This window comes from Danio aesculapii, chromosome 13 (genome assembly GCF_903798145.1).
Source record: "Danio aesculapii chromosome 13, fDanAes4.1, whole genome shotgun sequence".
Classification (NCBI taxonomy): Eukaryota; Metazoa; Chordata; class Actinopteri; order Cypriniformes; family Danionidae; genus Danio; species Danio aesculapii.
The window spans coordinates 17,132,286-17,147,107 of record NC_079447.1 but is presented as its reverse complement, the minus strand read 5'-3'; the positions used below and the strand labels follow the sequence as shown (position 1 = coordinate 17,147,107).

The window sequence follows — 14,822 nt, the reverse complement described above, 5'->3', positions numbered from 1 at the left end:
GTGTTAAGGCGCATTGTTGGCACGTTGCTATTTTGAGGAACTAAAATAGACTGCGCAATTGACCAGCTGAATGCAGATCTGAAGTCCAGCGCAGAGCACGTTAGTTGTGCACCTTAAACGCTTACACGTTGATTAATACAAACAGGATGTACAGCAATGCACAAATATCTTTACATATGAAAAAGTATTAAAGGATTATAATATCACAAAAATTATTCTGTTCTACATAAATATAAAAACCACTGCCTCCATGCCTTCATCTCGAGGGGCTTTTTTCAGTTTATTCATGACAACTTGCTTTTGTCTAATGTTGTTATTATTAGTAGTATTATTTATTATATGCATATTTATATATGTTTTAATAAAAACAAGCTTAGATTTGTTCACCTGTCAGGTTTTGGACCAAATGGGGCATAAGAATAGAATTTTTTACCACATTTGCTTATTATGTTCATTTATTCATTTGGTAGAAATTAGAACTGAATTTAGAAATAGTTTTGAAAGAATCTTTGCGCTTAATAAACAAAATTAACAACACCGTTTCCTTATCAACGAAAGTAAAGGAGTAAAAAGTAAAAGTAAACTAAAGAGAAAGTAAAGTGGCCTAATGGAGGAGGCTCGTACTTTATCCTCGCGCTGCAGATGGTTTGTTTAACTGTTTTCTCGCTAGTGTAGCTTTCAGTTTTTCCACTTACAAAGTCTACTATGTAAATAGCGAATGCGCCATGCCGTGAAGCAACTGACTCTTAAAGGGAATGGGAGATGAGACACTGATTGGTTTAATACATGTTATGCTCAAAACACACCCATAACTCATTAAGAGAATAAGCACAACTCTGTTAGACCCTGCGCCGCGGCACTAACTGTATTTTTCCATCCTTGAAATAGAAAAAGTGCATTCGGACATGCTCTTAATGCTTTTGTGCTACATGCTTTAGACTTTGCGCCTAGATCAATAAAATAGAGCACTTGATGGTTGTAATTCAACTCTACAATTTAACAAAATGAATTTAATTGACATGTTAGTAGCTTGAAATGATATAATTTATAAGAAATAATATATAGAGTAATAAGTCTGTAAAATAAACACCAACCCAGACAATACATCACTTTAAACTAAGCCTGGTCAAAAAGTAACGGAAGTTGGCATTCAGAACCTATAATCTATCAAATTTTTCCAGGATGATTTTTTTCAATTACTTTAGCTACCACGTGCAGAGTTACATGACCCCGCTCTGTTGAAGGCTGTGGCTGAGTTCTACTTCTGCGGCCACTTTGCAGCCACATCGGATCTCTGGTCAAGTGGGATGATGGACCCATTCTTGAGCTTTATTTTGCACTACATTGACGATCATTGGAAGCTGAGCCAGAGGTGCCTTGAGATGATATATTTTCCATTACATTAAAATTACTGTTTACTTTAAAATATTTGTTTACAGAAGATGCAGGATATGCACTGTTTAAAATATTATTTACAGGATATACAAGCGTTATATTATTTAGAAGAGATACTTGTTTTCTACTTTTAATATGAAAAACATTAAAAAATATTTTTTAACTTTTTAAAGAGAATAAAAAGTTATTCTCACTTTTTTATACTGTTTGTTTTAGACAATGTGCTGTAATTTCAGTTGTTCAACGTTGATGTTCAATAAATAATCATAGATAGTAGATACTGTGTTTCCTTTATTTTCAAATAAAGTAATGCACCCTTCATTCAAATATCTCTCACTTTTAATATGTGAGCGTATTTTAAAGCTGTCAGTGAACTATAAGGGCAAAAACATAACAAAAAGATAAATAAAATAATCATTCATTAATTGTAGTCTAGTTAAAATGTTCAATTAATCAAGATTTCGATTTTAGGCCAAATCGCCAGCCCTACCTAAAACTATTACATTTGGTCATAAATGTTCAGTTTTTTCGAACTTTTCAAGGTTAAAAGGTCCCATAGTGCAATTCAAAAACCTAAAAATAAATGTTCAGCTCTTACTTCGGAACTATTTTCATTTGCAAAAGAAATAAAACAGACAACCCTGTCTGAAATGGAACTGAAATGGAACTGAAATGGAAAGCAATTTCTCATAACTGACCATGCCCGTGAGCTGATTATCTGGAAAGCACCACTCTTAAGTTGCCGATTGTCAATTGCGCTTATTGTCGATATTTAACACTTTGGGACTAAACAAAAGGTGCCAATGTGAGCATGAACGCCAACATGCAGGTGTAAAAGCGTCATTTAAAAAAATAAATGCATCTACTTTTTTTTTAGATGCTCAGTATTAAAAACTGGCCAACAACTGAGATTTTGTTCATGTGCCTGGCTGCTGAAGTTACAGTAAGCCTGACTTGTTGGCGCTCAAGCACAAATTGGTTTCGGCGAGCACACATTCCTAACAATGAAGAAGACGCAGAAGGAAGATGAAAGTGGAGCTGCTCGTCGGAACAAAAGAGCTGTATTATAAACGTGACAGCAGCTACAAAAATGTCGCCATGAGAAAGCTTACAGAGCGAAATTGCAGATCAAATAGGATTCAATGATGAATTTAGGTTTAAAACCACATGAGGGACTGTAAATGATGAGGCAATTTAACATTTTTGGAGGAACTGTGCCTTTAACCAGAGATGCCCAAAGTAGGGGACAGAAGACCAAAGTTGGCCGATTGTAACCTTTGATTTGTTCCACCATCCCATCTAAGAAAAGAGTGAGAAGGATGGAAAGGGTTGGAGAGAATGCCTTTAAAAGAGATCATTATTTCTAATTTGATGTAACCTTTTTTGTTTGTTTATTTTATTGCTGATGTACAAAAAAGCTAACTGAAATGAATTTTTTCAATTAAAGGTTGTAAATAAATGAGATTTTGTAAAATGTAAATAAAGTCACTTGACGGATAGAAGACTACACTCAAAATATGACATTTGCTGTTTGTTCAACCTACATATTTAAAATAAGCTGAAACAACACAACTCTTGAGGTTTTTTGGGGGACAAACTAATTGTTTTATGGCCAATCTAAATTTGATAAAACTAAGGTAACTTAATTCCTTGATCTTTTCTCAACACAAATTAATAGCGTGAAACCCAGCATTTTTTACAGTGTATGCAGAAGACATCGGTGAGCAAATCAAGACAAAAACTAGTGTAACTCTATACTGTTATAAATGAGATTGTTTTTTGTTTTTACTGTAATAAGTTCATTATAAAAATGTTTAAAAAAAATAGCTGTATTAGTTAATATAAAGCAATGTTTTCTAGTTATTTTTAAATATTATTAAATAAATTAGGAAATTAAACTAAAAAAAATAACTCATTGGATGAACTTAATTGAATTGAGGGCAGGATTTCCATTTAATAAATTTGTTTAGCACCAACTAAAATAAACTAATAATTCAATTAAATGCAATTGAGTTGGTCCAACATGATTTTATCAAATAAAAGTTTAAATACATTTGTATTTTTATTTAACTTAAATTCAAATGTCTAATCATATCATGTAGAGTTGAAGTCAGAATTTTTCAACACATTTCTACACATGATAGTTTTAATAACTCATCTCTAATAACTGATTTATTTTATCTTTGCCTTGATGACAGTAAATAATATTTTACTAGATATTTTTTAAGACACTTATACAGCTTAAAGTGACATTTAAAGGCTTAACTAGGTTAATTATAAGGCAGGTCAGGGTAATTAGGCAAGTTATTATATAATAATGGTTTGTTCTGTAGACTAAATATAGCTTAAAGGGGCTAATAGTTTTTACCTTAAAATGGTTTTAAAACATTAAAAACTGCTTTTATTCTAGCTGAAATAAAACAAATAAGACTTTCTCCAGAAGAAAAAATATTATCAGACATACTGTGAAAATGTCCTTGCTCGGTTAAACATCATTTGGGAAACATTTTAAAAAGAACAAACAATTCAAGGGGGGGGCTAATAATTCTGACTTCAAGTGTGTGTCTATTATGTGTCGTACATTTCGAAGCCTCTTAGTTTTATTTGAGGTTATCCTAAAAGAACTAAAAGAGCCATTTTAAGCATATTTCTTACACACTGTATACAGTCAATTGAGAATCTCAGAACTAATTTTAGGACAATGGTTGCTCACTGAGCAAAGCAACAAACTGCATATTTGCTAATTAAGCTGCAAACACCCAAAGCATGGCTGCTTCTGCAAGATGCCAATCTCAAAACTTAAAGAATTACATCACAATCTTCTAAATCTTCAAACTAGAGGGAGGACAAAGTCTAACTAAGTCTTTCTATTAACTTTAAACAGCTAAGATTACGTTTATTGTAAACATTCCCCTCTCTCAATTCAATCCCACACAAAGCATGCTGGGAACTACACATCCTCATACCAAGTAGTTGGACCACCACAATTTCTCCATATTGTCCCAACACAAAACGATTAAGTTAACTTAATGGTTTACAAATTTAAGTGGACTGAACATAAAACAAATGAATTGGCTAAAGAAATGACAAGAATTGCGTTGTTTCAGCTCATTTTAAACATGTAGTTTGTACAAGCAGCAGTCATCATTTTTTTTAAGTGTAGCCATGGCAACTATATTTACTCACTAGCCTCAATTAAGTTTGGTTTTTGGCCCTTAACAAGTGCCATAACCAATAATGCACATTGTTAAAACCACAATTACAATATTATTTACAAATGTCCTATCCAACATCCTAACCCTATTCCACCGTCTTGCATACTGTATGGAAGCAAACATGATTATTTGTATTCATTTTTTCCTTACGTACCAAAGACTTAAATGTATAATGAGGAAACTATTCTGACAATCCTCAAATAATGTGTTTGTATCGTAAATTAGGACTGGGAGGAAACATCTCATTACTGAACACCCACACAGAGGACCTCAGGAGACCTTCTGCTCTGGTTAAATGCACCCTTATTTGTGTACCAGAGTAATCCCACTTTGACCCTCCAAAAGCACTGTGTAATAAAACCACAATTCAATTCATGTCTCCAGCTGCAAGTCTCTTTTGAGTGTGTGTGTGTGTGTGTGTGTGTGTGTGTGTGTGTGTGTGTGTGTGTGTGTGTGTGTGTGTGTGTGTCCTGGAGGTAAGCACACACACTCCAGAACATGAAAAAGATCTTATACATTATTCCAAATACACCCATGAGATGGCAGAGTGCTGACAGAGACGACAAACACACACGCACACCACCTCTTTCACTCTCTCAGCATCAATGCCAGCATGAAAAAGTAATGCACTAAAAATACAGTGGAAGAGAAGACACGCACGCGTTCACACAGCGCTACTTGGAAAGCCCACACACACAGATACGCAGATGGGGAAAGCAAGCGTCTCTTCCATTCTTACAATTACACATTTCTCCTTTCATCCTCCTCTCTGCTCTTGATCTGTTTAGAAACATGTTCAATGGCTTTAAATCATTTGGCTGCGTGGCACTTGAAGACTATCTTGTATTTTTAGGTAGGCTGGTGGGAAATGATATGAGTGTATGAGTTTACAAGACAACATTTTCAGACAAAAACAGGAAACTTGTAATACATTCTGCCTTTTCGTTTACAGCTTTTGGGACTAAAAACTCATAAATCTTAAAACGGGTTACAAAATAAAAGTTTAAAATGCAGCCATTGTCATGTCCGTGTTACCCCAACCTGATTTCACCAAGTAAGACATGTTCCTGGATTAGCATCTATGTCAGAATTAAAGGATACGTTAACAGTTTATGTTAAGTTTAGGTTTACGGTTAGTTTCACTTCTACATGATTGCTATCCAACTATTACTCCCCTCTGATTTTGGGAAGAATTTAGAGTCATGGTTAGGTTTAGGGGTAAGGAATGGGCAGTGCCGGCCATCCAACTGGCAATATAAGTGGTCGCCTAGGGGCCTGCATTTCTTGAAGGGCCCTTGTGAACACTGCTCTTGAATATTAACTGTGAACGTAAACGTGAGGATGAACGCTTACGTATAAATCATGAACAATGCGCATTTCGCAATGTACAAACCCCATTAAACATGATACAATTCATAATGACAGTGAGAAAAGAAACCTCCACATTTTAATTAAAGAATAGCTCTGTATTATTCAAATAGCTGAAACTGATAATAAATACACAACAACCACATGAATAAAAGCAGAAACTATTCGAAATAAAATTAGTAGCACCACACTCTATTTTGCATAACTCCATCTGCGATCGGCTACTGGGTAAACTAGAATGGCATAACGTATTCCTACACAGATTCCACATATCTCTCCATATTGCTCACCTTCGATATAAACCCGAAAATTCTTAAGTAATATAACGTCATAAGTGTCACTTCCATTTTTAATCGCTCTTAATCGAATTTTAATTTGAAATGAAATGGCGTCCAAATGGCAGCTAAAAAAGGAAGAAAAGAAAAGCAGAGGAAGAAAAGCAAGCTCAAAGTAAAGGTGTGTTCTGCTAGGCATAATACATCATTTAGTAGTACTTTACAAAACTTTGCAATACTTGTAAACTTATTTGTTTAAATATGAGTAAATATTTTTACATATGTTACAGTTTATAAAAATGTATACACTTAAATATTAAAATAGTATTTTTTGTGCTTTCTTCTCACTGTTTTTACACCAGTTGGTCCCTCAACCCTACACGCCGGCACTGGGAATGGGTATGGATTACATTTTCCAACAAAAATGATTTTCCAGGACCAACATAGGTGTTAATCCAGGATGAAATCAAAATTTACAATGTTTATTTTGACAGTGCACATAGTTATTCTTTCAATCAAAGTCTGACCATTTGCTTCCTTTTCTGTTGACAATATTTTAACCCCGCCCCTCTTATTGTTAGTTTGCAATGATTCATTGATGCTCGAAAAGAAAGCCCCGCCCCTTTTCAATATTCCGTTTCGGTTGGAAGTACATCAACATACTAAAGATTTTAAAAGTCTCAGCTACTTCAGATTCATTTGGACTTTATTATTTTGTTACTTTGCTATTTTTAAATTAAGTAACTGACTTAAATTGATAAACTTGTTTGTCATATTAGCCATTTTAATGCAATAGCTGATATACACATATGCAATCTATAAATTGATTGAAAAATGAAATGATACACCAAAGGATACGTGTGCATCTACGTCAAAAAGCACAAACCTTTTCAAATATCTTCTTTTGAGAAGTCATAGAGGTTGTAATGAAACAAGGATGAGTGAATAATGCAATCATTTTCATTACTTGGTAAACTATGGCCCAATCTCAATTCTTCCCCTTACCCCTCGTTTTGTGCAGTCACATAAAGGGATAGGGGTGTCCCAATTGTCTTTAGATTGAAGGCGTAGGGCTAAGGGGAAGGGCTAGATAATTTGAGATTTTTCAGGACCACACTCTAAACCAAGGGGTACAAAAATGTCCAACAATACACCAGCCACAACAGCAGAATGGCTGCAAACGGAAGGAGATCCACAAATTAGTTTTTCTTTTTTTTTTTTGTCATTATTATGAATTTTTACAACAAACAAGCAGATGTTAATACATTCATAACGGCGTTCATGTTTTAGTGTCATGGTTTAAAAAATTTTTTTAAAAACGCTATAAAAACCCGCTAAATTTCGCTATCTATAATCCCTAATAATAACTCCTGTACAGCAGTCCTACAACATTCTGACACTCGATGACACTTGAATACCCTGTCAGAAAACTCAGTATATGCTATAATGTTAATGCTGTTTTCGTGTGTTTACATAAATGAATATGGTCACGGTGTAAATACACAGTGCAGTTATGAGCCTATTGTCACATTATAGCATTATGATAACATGATACCGTTGCCTTCAGTGATTTCCTGAAGATAAATAACTACAGCAGTCGCCATCGTCGATCCCATATGAAGCAAAAGCTCATGATGACATATGATGACTTGTACTGTAGTGCTGTCCCATTTCTTAGGGGTACATTTTAAAGCCCTTCTCCTTAACCCTCTGTTTTAAGGGCCAAGGGCAAGGGGTAGGGGTACAAAAATAGAATTGGGCCTATATATCTTTATCTACTTTTTTTGTGAGCAGCTAGACCCTGGAAAGCCAGCCTTAAACACTGATTATGAGAGTTCCAATGAAATCAACAGGTTAAACTATGAGCCGTTGGCAACGTCTGGGTCCGATCACACAGATGGAGGATCTGAATCTCATTCATACCAAGATCAGGTCAAACCTCTCAAGAAACACGACTGGCAGCGTTTCAGGGAGGTGAGCCAATCGTGGGTAACCTCCTTTCCACCGCCTCAGCTGTTCCCATGGCAATGAGATGCCTGTGGGCTGCAGGCTAATACCATCATGTAGATCTCAGCATGTGTTAAAGTACCTTGTTGGCACCTGTAAGCAATGGGCAAATAGCTGCCTTGATGCGCATCAGAGCAGGCAAATTAGGGCTGCACAATATATGGTTTCAGCATCGATATTATAATGTCTGGGAAAAGTCGTAACACTGTATCTGCAATGTTGAATCGGTATTATAGTTGACCAGGAGCCACAGATGAAAATGTATGTGATTTATTGCAGGTTTAACCATAAAGTTACCAAAAAAAGGCATTTTACTACCGTTTCGTTTGTAACATTGCTCTACCGCATTTATCAAAGCTTGCTATTGGTTTGTTTTATATGCAGATGCACTCCCTCACAATATTATCCCAATCAATCTCACTCACTCACTATTCTTCAGCATAGTCAAACTAGATTTATCAGGGATCATCACAGCGGAATGAACTGCCAATTACTCTGGCATATGTTTTATACAGCGGATGCCCTTTCAGCCGCAACCCAATCAAACTAAAATTATGCATTCTATCCAAATAGAACTATTCAAGTCTTCTGGTTACATTATACGCTGTATCACAATTTTCTATTGTAGAAATATATAATGCAGCCTTAAAGGGCACCTATTTTACCACTTTTTCAAGATTTAATATAAGTCTTTTGTATCTAGAGAATGTGTTTGTAAAGTTTCAACTCAAAACACCCATCAGATTATTTATTAGCTTTCAGAACATTGTAATTTTCTGTTCTGAACACAGTGTAGCTGTTTTTGTGGCCTGTGCCTTTAATACTAGTTTTCCCCACCCATTTCCCATCCATACTACAGTATGAACTTTCCCAATAATTATTATTTGATGTATTTGTTGCGGCGTTCATTCAAGCCTTTCTGCAATGATAAGTCACACACAACATCATTACAAAGTTCCTGCACACAGACACACACACACAGCCTGCGTGTGTTTAACTGCACTGTTTTTGCATGGCAAATGTGACAGGATACATGTTAATATCCATTGCTGTATGGATATCTGTTATGTTAATGTACAAAATGATCCTGATTTAACGTCCACAAACTTGAAGCGTCTTCTTTTATAATTGTACTGACATGTGGCTGTGGTTATAAAGACAGTAAAATTGATGTAATTCAATACAAACATACCCTGTTTTAAAAATGTTTCAAACTTGTTAAACTCATTCTTGATCACATTTGATGATGATTGATGATCACAGAGAGCTGAACAGATCTTTTAATCAGAGTTGCTTTGTGCACGTCTTGTTGATATGATTATACGCATTATTACGGAGACATGTTAATCGATTTGAATTGGTCGCTGTCAATCAATTTGGTGGGCGGGGAAACCACACTCCCACATCATGTTGCGGTGGGCCTCAAAGTGGGAGGGATTTGGATCGTTTTTTAACATCAGGATATTAAAAAAAGAGATTTATTGTCTTTATATCACTCCAATATGACTGTGGACACACTATACCTACACATTCCTATCCAAATAGCTTACAAAAGAGGATTTTCATCATAGGCGCCCTTTAACACAAAAAGACAAGGATTTACTCGTAAATGGCAACATGCTAGACGTAAAACGTGGAGGAAAAAACTATGTTTGGAAACTTCCATCCTCACTCCTCCACTCACTCCTTCTCATATATCACACCTCAGTCTGTGTAGCAGAACCCTCAGCAAATCCGCTCAGACGCAACTGTTGACAACTGCCGCTGAGAGGCATCTTAGTATTCTCACTTCAGACAATGAATAGACTACAAATATTCACACGCAAGGCCCATGAACAACTCGGGCTAATTAACATACTAATGAGGCCTCTAAGCTAACGAATTCCGCGTGCTCATTAGAGAAAAAATTGGAGGCAGTCAGTCATGTCTGCGAGTGTGTATACAAATTTATGTATTTTTGTCGTACACACAAACAACACTGTAAAACTAAATGCCACACAAACGCATGACAGCAAGTTTGCCACAACCAGCATATTTGCTTCCCAAAGCTATATGCACAGCGAAAAATTTGTTTTCATCTTGTTTCTAGTCCAAATATCTAAAAATTATTCAATAATGCAGCATTTCCTTGACAAGTAAAAATATTGTTTTGTTTTTAAAAATAATAAGCCAGAATGAAGTGGGGTTTTGCTTTAAATAAGCAGAATAAGGTGCTAGTGGGCTAAGTAAAATAAACTTCTTTTCAGTTTTTTAAACTGGATCTTTTTTTTTAACCCACTAGAAGATTATTTAGCTTGTTTTACAGAAAAAACTCACTTAATTTTAACTTGTTATTTCTGAAAACAGTTATATGTTTTATACTTATCTAAAATGCATCTTCATTTAAGTTTATTTTCATATATTTGGACTAAAAACAAGACCAGAACTGTAAGTAAGAAGGGCATTTTTTTTTCTGCTGCGTGACTTTCGCCGACCTGGAGAAGCAGCAGCAGAAGTGCTACACGTCTCTCAGGGTAACAGGAGACAGGGCGAACTAAAGACACCCACAAGCACCAGCCTCCCCCCATACTATTTTAAGAAATGCCCAGTTGGGGCGACACCTGATAGGGATATAAACAGAGTGTAGGAGAGTGTGGCAGGTGGCAGCTGTCCTGAATTAATCACATATCTCAGCAAATTCTCCTTACCTGTTCAGAAACCTCAACAGAACCCGAGGAACTCACATCAGATGACTGACTCTACAATTCCATAAGCACATCTTACAAAGTAACTCAAGTATGGGTTTTACCAACGTTTCTGACATAAATGCAGCTTGAGTGACCCGAACAGGTGAACCAAACCTATGTGACGCTGAGATTGTGAAAAGCATGGGGTGAGCAGGACGTTCAGAAACGCACGTAGAAACGCGAACAGAGGAGAAAACAGTCAACAGACTACAAATGGATTCACACTCCGCCTCGAGTGACAGTTCTTTTTATAAATGATCCATGCAAATTGTAAGGAATTTAAGTGCTTTTGAGGGGAAAATACATTTATAGGAAATAAATAATTACGTTTACTGCCCTTCGGGATATTCTAAGTAGGACATGATAGAATTATTAACTTGGGGTCCGTGCGCCAGTCAAATAAATTTACTTGCGTCTCCGAGTAATTCAGAAGTGTTTTGGATTGAATAAAGCGAGTCATCCATTCCAGAGTCGAATCAAATTCATGTTTTAGACTCACTACGAGGAACCAGTTCAAAAGAGAAACTACGTCGTGGCGACATACGTTTGAGTGCATCAAAAAGAACCGATTCTCAAGAGTCATTTATTCAGGGATCTGAACACAGCGGTCACTAGATTCGGTTGTGCTGCCGCTGAATAGTGCAGGAAACACTGTCAAGAGTATTTTAGTAGGGTGATCTGACCGCATTAATAAATGCATATTCGCAAAACAAATGTAAGGAAATCTATTTTAATTAAGAAAACTGGACTGATTACATACATAAGCTAACACCATAAACTACATCAAGCTGAAATATAAATGAACCACGATCAGCATGATCCTTTCTGGAATCATTCCTATGATGAATTCGGCACTGACAGTGGTGATTTTACGTTTGGGTGGCATTGAGGAGGAAAGGATCCTCTGACGCAAATCTGGAGACATTCTCTGTCCACGGTAATCCCACATCGCGCTCATCACATTTAGTCTGAACACTGCTGCGGTTTACCGAGGCTTTCGCTTCATTCCAGCTACCCCTAAATAAGCCGGTGGCACCTCGAACTGCACTAATTATCGCTGACTAACCAATAGCGACGCACAAGCGCATTGAACGGAAGGTACGTACCTGTGATTTAAGCAAATGAGGAAAGCTTTCCTCTTAAATGATTTTCGGCAACGGCAAATATTCCAGCCAGGTCCGTTTCCTCTCCGTTAAGCGTGCAGCTGGCTGCTCCTCGGTGGCAGAAATACCCTAGGGCCGCTTTCGCCCTCTTCACTCGTGCGCGCACGCACACGCACACACGGACCGACTCCGGTGCCTGCCCAGTTCCGGCAGATCGATGGAACCGGCGAAGTGATGCCTCTTTCCCTCGCGCGGCTCTGATGGATGCGCCGGTCACCGGGGCTGTCAGCGCGCGCTCAGATCGAAGCGCCGTTGAAAAATGGACCCTTGGAGTCCATGTGATCGGTTCTTCCGCGAGCCCCGAGCAACAGCGGCGAGCGAGCGCTCGCGCCCCCTCCTCCCTCTCTCTCGTTATAGCGCAGGAAACAAGTTAGTGTTCTCACAAGCGAGCGGGCCTCGTTTCATTTCATGACCAAGCATCCCGATTCAGCACCAGTGCAACCGCTGCATCGCAAACCCTCATCCATCAGCAGCATCTGTGCACTTCATCTACAGGCGTCGCGTAATTACCGCTTCATCTAATCATTTAGCGGGGAGAGCGCGCGCGCGGCTTGACCTGCTCACGCATCACGAGAGGGAGAATTTTAAGATGGCAAATATTGAGAATAAAAGTCACCTCTTCCCCCCCCCCCTCAATCTCCGCCTCCCTTCTCCAGATTTCGTCTTGGAAACACACCCTCCGCCGAACACACGCGGACACACGCGCCTACGTCATCGCATCAGCTGGGACCGTGAAGATGCATCATAATTCATGTGCATGTAAGATCGCATCTGCGCGCGTGCCTTGAAACACTGTTAAAAGGACCACGTACGACCAGAAGTGGAATAATTACATGGGGCAAGAGATCAAAGATTACATACGGTCCAAGGGTTTCCTTTAGCATACCTTTTTAATCAAAAATAATATGTATGCAAAATATAAAATAAAGATTTTATGATTTTTCTAACAAACCAATGCCAGCCAAATCGGTATAATCAAATAATTTTCTCATAGTCTGTATTGGATCATAAATTAAATCATACACTCACTGGCCACTTCATTAGGTACACCTTAATAGTACCAGGTTGGATCCCGTTTTGCCTTTAGAACTGCCTTAATCCTTTGTGGCAAAGATTCAACAAGGTCCTGGGAATATTCCTCTGAGATTTTGGTCCATATGGACATGATAACATCATGCAGTTGCTGCAGATTTGATGGCTGCACATCCATGATGCGAATCTCCCGTTCCACCACATCCCCAAAAGTGCTCTATTGGATTGACATCTGGTGACTATGGATTTGAGTACATGGAACTCATTGTCATGTTCAAGAAACCAGTCTGAGATGTTTCGCGCTTTGTGACAAGGTGCATTATCCTGCTGGAAGTAGCCATCAGAAGATGGGTACACTGTGGTCAAGGGATGGACATGGTCAGCAACAACATTCAGGTAGGCTGTGGAGTTGACTCGATGTTCAATTGTTACTAATGGGCCCAAAGTGTGCCAAGAAAATATCCCCAACACCATTACACCACCACCAACAGCCTGAACCATTGATACAAGGCAGAATGGATCCATGCTTTCATGTTGTTGTACAACAAATTCTGACCCGACCATCTGAATGTCACAGCAGAAATCAAGACTCATCGGACCAGGCAATGTGTCTCCAAATTCTATTGTCCAATTTTGGTGAGCCTGTGTGAACTGTAGCCTCAGTTTCCTGTTCTTAGCTGACTGGAGTGGCACCCGGTGTGGTCTTCTGCTGCTGTAGCTCATCTGCCTCAAGGTTTGACATGTTGTATGTTCAGAGATGCTCTTCTGCAGAGCGCGGTTGTAACGAGTGGTTATTTGAGTTACTGTTGCCTTTCTATCAGCTCGAACCAGTCTGGCCAGTCTTTTGCTCTGACCTCTAGCATCAACAAGGCATTTGCGCCCACAGAACTGCCGCTCACTGGACATTTTTTTTATTTTTGGACCATTCTCCGTAAACCCTAGAGATGGTTGTGTGTGGAAATCCCAGTAGATCAGCTGTTTCTGAAATACCCGGATTAGCCCGTATGGCACCAACAACCATGCCACGTTCAAAGTCCCTTAAATCACCTTTCTTCCCCATTCTGATGTTCGGTTTGAACTGCAGCAGATTGTCTTGACCATGTCTACATGCCTAAATGCATTGAGTTGCTGCCATGTGATTGGCTGATTAGAAATTTGTGTTAACGAGCAGTTAGACAGGTGCCCATAATAAAGTGGCCGATGAATGTATATTGCTGTATAAAAATTGCTTCAATTAAATGCAGATTCACCTGTAAATGAAAATATATAATTTTGTCCCACTCGTCATTTTGTCATTCAAACCTTTATGTAATATTTTTTAAAACATTCATATCTTTTTTTATTTAGCCATATTTACAACACAAATGCAATACAAGACCAATTAGCATAGTATCAAGTAAATGTACACAGTAGACAAGATCAACCATAACCCTGACTCCTATAACCACTAATATTATAATACTAATAGTATTACTATAGTACTAATACTATAAAGTAACTCATAATGATATTGAGATAATAAGAACTAATAATAATAATGTTTTAAATCATGGTGTTTCTACCCGTCACAGAGAGAAAAATCAAGCCCTGTTCAACCTTTTTTCCCATCGACTATCCTGTTTCACTTTGAAACGCCTCACA

At 37.8% G+C, this 14,822-nt stretch overlaps 1 protein-coding gene across 2 annotated transcripts in view; it reads right to left on the bottom strand.

Moving 5' to 3' along the window:
• Positions 1–12,710, bottom strand: part of slc8a3 (solute carrier family 8 member 3) — a 93,698-nt gene extending 80,988 nt beyond the window's left edge. For both annotated transcript variants that reach the window (XM_056471172.1, XM_056471173.1), the window contains exon 1: positions 12,093–12,710. The gene's annotated coding sequence lies outside the window, so the exon portion shown is untranslated. The remainder of the gene's footprint in view (positions 1–12,092) is intronic.
• Between the last annotated feature and the right edge of the window lie 2,112 nt (positions 12,711–14,822).